The 5581-nt window shown below is 38.9% G+C and overlaps 1 pseudogene; it reads left to right on the plus strand.

Moving 5' to 3' along the window:
- The first annotated feature begins 4396 nt into the window (after positions 1–4396).
- On the plus strand, positions 4397–5127 carry LOC132597895 (olfactory receptor 8S1-like; annotated as a pseudogene).
- The last annotated feature ends 454 nt before the right edge of the window (positions 5128–5581 follow it).

Consider the following 5581-nt stretch of genomic DNA (forward strand, 5'->3'; position numbering starts at 1 on the left):
AAAATTACAGACTAGTATCACTGATGAATATAGATGCAAAAATCCTCAACAAAACACTAGCAAACAGAATCCAACAACACATTAAAAGGATCATAAACCATGATGAAGTGGGATTTATCCCAGAGATGCAACTTTTCTTCAATATACTCAAATCAATCAATGTGATACACCATATTTACAAATTGAAGAAGAAAAATCATATGATCATCTCAATAGATGCAGAAAAACTTTTGACAAAATTCAACATCCATTCATGATAAAAACTCTCCAGAAAGTGAGCATAGAGGGAACCTACCTCAACATAATAAAGGCCATATATGACAAACCCACAGCAAACGTCATTCTCAATGGTGAAAAACTGAAAGCATTTCCTCTAAGATCAGGAACAAGACAAGGATGTCCACTCTCACCACTATTATTCAACATAGTTTTGGAAGTCCTAGCCACGGCAATCAGAGAAGAAAAAGAAATAAAAGGAATACAAATTGGAAAAGAAGTAAAACTGTCACTGTTTGCAGATGACATGATACTATACATAGAGAATCCTAAAGATGCCACCAGAAAACTACTAGAGCTAATCAATGTATTTGGTAAAGTTGCAGGATACAAAGTGAATGCACAGAAATGTCTTGCATTCCTATACACTAATGATGAAAAATCTAAAAGAGAAATTAAGGAAACACTCCCATTTACCATTGCAACGAAAAGAATAAAATACCTAGGAATAAACCTACCTAGGGAGACAAAAGACCTGTATGCAGAAAACTATAAGACACTGATGAAAGAAATTAAAGATGATACCAACAGATGGAGAGGTATACCATGTTCTTGGATTGGAAGAATCAATATTGTGAAAATGGTTATACTACGCAAAGCAATTTACAGACTCAATGCAATCCCTGTCAACTTACCAATGGCATATTTTATGGAACTAGAACAAAAAATCTTAAAATTTGTATGGAGACACAAAAGACCCCGAATAGACAAAGCAGTCTTGAGGGAAAATAACGGAGCTGGAGGCATCAGACTCCCTGACTTCAGACTATACTACAAAGCTACACTAATGAAGGCAATATGGTTCTGGCACAAAAACAGAAACATAGATCAATGGAACAAGATAGAAAGCCCAGAGATAAACCCACGCACCTATGGTCAACTAATCTACGACAAAGGAGGCAAGGATATACAATGGAGAAAAGACAGCCTCTTCAATAAGTGGTGCTGGGAAAACTGGACAGCTACATGTAAAAGAATGAAATTAGAACACTCCCTAACACCATACACTTAAAATAAACTCAAAACGCATTAGAGACCTAAATGTTAAGACTGGACACTATAAAACTCTTAGAGGAAAACATAGGAAGAACACTCTTTGACATAAATCACAGCAAGATCTTTTTTGATCCACCTCCTAGAGTAATGAAAATAAAAACAAAAATAAACAAATGGGACCTAATGAAACTTCAGAGCTTTTGCACAGCAAAGGAAACGATAAACAAGACAAAAAGACAACACTCAGAATGGGAGAAAATATTTGCAAACAAATCAAGGGACAAAGGATTAATCTCCAAAATATATAAATAGCTCATGCAGCTCAATATTTAAAAAACAAACAACCCAACCCAAAAATGGGCAGAAGACCTAAATAGACAATTCTCCAAAGAAGACATACAGATGGCCAAGAAGCACATGAAAAGCTGCTCAACATCACTAATTATTAGAGAAATGCAAATCAAAACTATAATGAGGTACCATCTCACACCAGTTAGAATGGGCATCATCAGAAAATCTACAAACAACAAATGCTGGAGAGGGTGTGGAGAAAAGGGAACCCTCTTGCACTGTTGGTGGGAATGTAAATTGATACAGCCACTGTGGAGAACAGTATGGAGGTTCCTTAAAAAACTGAAAATAAAATTACCATATGATCCAGCCATCCCACTACTGGGCATATACCCAGAGAAAACCATTATTCAAAAGACACATGAACCCCAGTGTTCATTGCAGCACTCTTTAGAATAGCCAAGTCATGGGAGCAACCTAAATGCCCATTGACAGACGAATGGGTAAAGAAGACGTGGTACATATATACAATGGAACATTACTCAGCCATAAAAAGGAATAAGACTGGGTCATTTGTTGAGACATGGATGGATCTAGAGACTGTCATACAGAGTGAAGTAAGTCAGAAAGAGAAAAACAAATATCATATTAACACATATATGTGGAACCTAGAAAAATGGTACAGGGCAGGGAAGAAATTGAGACACAGATTTCAGGGCAGAAATTGAGACACAGATGTAGAGAACAAACGTATGGACACCAAGGGGGGAAAGCTGCGTGGGGGTGGGGGTGTGATGAATTGGGTGATTGGGATTGACATATATACACTGACGTGTATAAAATTGATGACTAATAAGAACCTGATGTATAAAAAAATATAGACAAAAAAGCCTAGGGCCTATGTGAAGAAAATAAAAAATTATACTGTAAGCAAAAAGAAAAGGCTGAAACAAAGAAAAGGTAGAACAAATTGTAAAGCTTACTGCCAAAGTAATATTGACATATTGGTGAAAAAACAACTCCAGCTGAAATCTCAAGGGAATTTTTCAAACTATAAATCCAATTACGAAGTGAAATTATAAGAATAAATGAAAAAATAACATAAAAGTATAAACATTAGAAACCAGCATCATTATATATTAAAGTATATACCGTATCTACAGTCATTAGAGAGTGTGGCACTACTGTAAAAACAGACACATCAAAGAATAGAATAGGAAACCTAGAAATAAAAGCCAGTGAATATAGAAATTTAAGACAGGTTTATAAGCTCTCATCTCCAATTCCAAAATCTCCAAAAATCTCTAAAAGCCAAACTTTTTTTTCCAGAACTAGTTTGGAGGAAACACTGGAAGTTAATTGATATGAGGCTATTTGTAGACTCTTAAAATCCCATGTAGAAGGGGTACTCAGAAGTTTCATTATAGAAATAGTAATATGTTTGACTACAGGGTGCAGCAGAGGTGTTATATAATATGTGGTATATTCCATATAAATTTTTTCTGAAGGATTGGGGTAACATCAGAAATATACTAAAATCTAGATGGGTGAGTAAAATTTTCACTAATGTGGACTTTATGTCTCAGACGAAAAGTTATCTAAGTCTTAGTGTTTTTACATGTAGAAAACTTTAAAGGCAATATATTTTATTACCCAAGGAAGGGTGCCAAATTCTATTATATTTTTAAGGCTTCTTATGGAAGAAAGAAGGTTATTAATTGTTTCTGCTCTATTTTAAATGGATAAATGTGAGTAGTTCTGCATATAAACTGAGTGGATATGCTTGATGGAAAGGGAGAGACAAGGGAAGTGAAAGAGCATGGTTGATTCAGAGAGATGCTCAAAGAGAAGGGTTAAGATGGAATACAGAGCAGAGAGAAGCACTCACCAGAGGTGAAGGAGAAGGGCCTCCTTCCCGCGCTGGAGGGGAGAAAAGAAGAATAACTCCATGTGTGGGGATTAGGGAGTTAGAGATCGCCCATAACAGGAACAGGAACATGTCCTCTGCCAATTATCAGCTGAGAGTTAGGAGTGTGAGGTTAAAGGAGCAGGGAGCTTCAAGAGAGTAATGAAATGACTGAACTTGTCACAGTGAGAAAGGAGAGTATATGTACTTGGTTGAAGAGAGAGAGAGAGAGAGAGAGAGAGAGAGAGAGGGAGAGAGAGAGAGGGAGAGAGAGAGTGTGTGTGTGTGTGTTTTCAGAATGCTAGGACTATCAGGGAATAAAGACTCTAAGCAGAGTCTCACACACTGGAGTTCACCTGGTCCCCTAATAGTAAAGCCATTTATAGCCAGAAGCATTCTGTAGTCCTGTGTCCTCCACTGGCCACAGCAGGACTAGTAGCTTGTCCCTCTCTGGACTGAGAACCACATTGGCTCTGGCTACTGCTGCCTCTCCCATGGGCAGTGAACTGGTCCTGGCTCCCAACAGTTCTTACTCAACATCTGTCTCCAGGGCTCAGCTGGCACAAGATTACCAATGAGTTGATGAAAAAAGAGATATAAGTCACATAAACTGGGCAGGCGCTGTCCTCAGGACTGAGGGAGACAAAAGGAGAGGAAAATGATAAGGAAGAGTACCAGATTCTCTTAGCTGAGACCAAAAGACTCAAATCAGCGCAACTGGATACTGGGACACTTTAGCCTTAAAGAGTGGATCTTTTATAGATTAAAAAGTCCTATTCACTGAGTGTGACTCAGATCGTTGTCCCACCAAATGAATAAGTATTTGTTTCTCTCCAGGGATAGGATATCTAAGAAACCATGACAAATCTTAGCATTATTGATGAATTTGTGCTGCTATGATTGTCTAGTGACCCGGATATCCAGACCATGCTCTTTGTTCTCTTCCTGGGGATTTACCTCCTGACCCTGATAGGGAACCTGATGATGATCCTGTTGATCAGGGCTGATTCTCACCTCCACATGCCCAGGTACTTCTTCCTTGGACATTTATCTTTCCTAGACATATGCTACTCTTTAGTCACTGTGCCCAAGATGCTGCAGAATTTCCTATCTCAGAAGAAAACCATTTCGGTGTGGGGCTGCATTACCCAGAGTTTTTTTTCATGATTTCTGGAATCACTGAGAGCTGCTTGCTCTCTGCTATGGCCTATGACCGCTATGCTGCCATGTGTCACCCTCTGCTCTCCACCGTGGTCATGAATAGACCTCTCTGCACTGCAATCGTTGGTACAGCATGGGTGATGGGGTTTCTGAACTCACTAGTGAATAATCGTTGTGTTCAGAACTTACAGTTCTATGGTCCCAATCTCATCTCCCATTTCAGTTGTGAACTGCCTTCACACTTCCCTCTGTCCTGCAGTGATACCACACCTAACACCATCCTGCTGGCTAGGTTTTTTGCATTTCTAGGACTTGTGACACTTCCCCTGATTCTCTTCTCTTACTCAAAAATTATTCTTGCCATTCTAAGTACCTCTTCCTCTAAAAGCCAAGGTGAAGCCTTCTCCACCTTCTACTCCCATCTCACCGTGGTGCTCTTGTTCTATGGGACGGCTCTATTCAGGTACATCAGCCCCTCTTCAGGACCAGTACTGTAGTGAGTTATCTCTATACGGTATGGTGTGATCACTTCCTTATTAAACCCTCTCATTTACAGCTTCAAGAACTAGGAGGTAAAGGCAGCTCTGCAGAGGATGCTGAGGCAGCAAATATGTGTCTCAGGGTAAGAAACCTCAACATGATGTTTGTTCTATAAGAGAACCAATCTACAAGGGCTGAGAACTTTGTAAGCTTAGAGCTCATGTATAACTTGATTTTTAATTAAATTCAACTGTTTTTATTTCTTATTCAAAGTTAAGTAACTTCCAAAAGATAAGCAATATAGTCAGAGAAGTATTTGGCCCATCCTGGGTTTTAGGGGAAAGGTTCACAGACATTAGCTCCTACCATAGCCTTTGGAAACTAATCCAGAAAGAATGACTTCACTACAGTTGAGGAGGCTGAACCAGAACAAAGACTCTGACAAGAACTAAGATTCTGAGCCCAGGACTT

This window comes from Globicephala melas, chromosome 10, assembly GCF_963455315.2.
Source record: "Globicephala melas chromosome 10, mGloMel1.2, whole genome shotgun sequence".
Taxonomy (NCBI): domain Eukaryota; kingdom Metazoa; phylum Chordata; class Mammalia; order Artiodactyla; family Delphinidae; genus Globicephala; species Globicephala melas.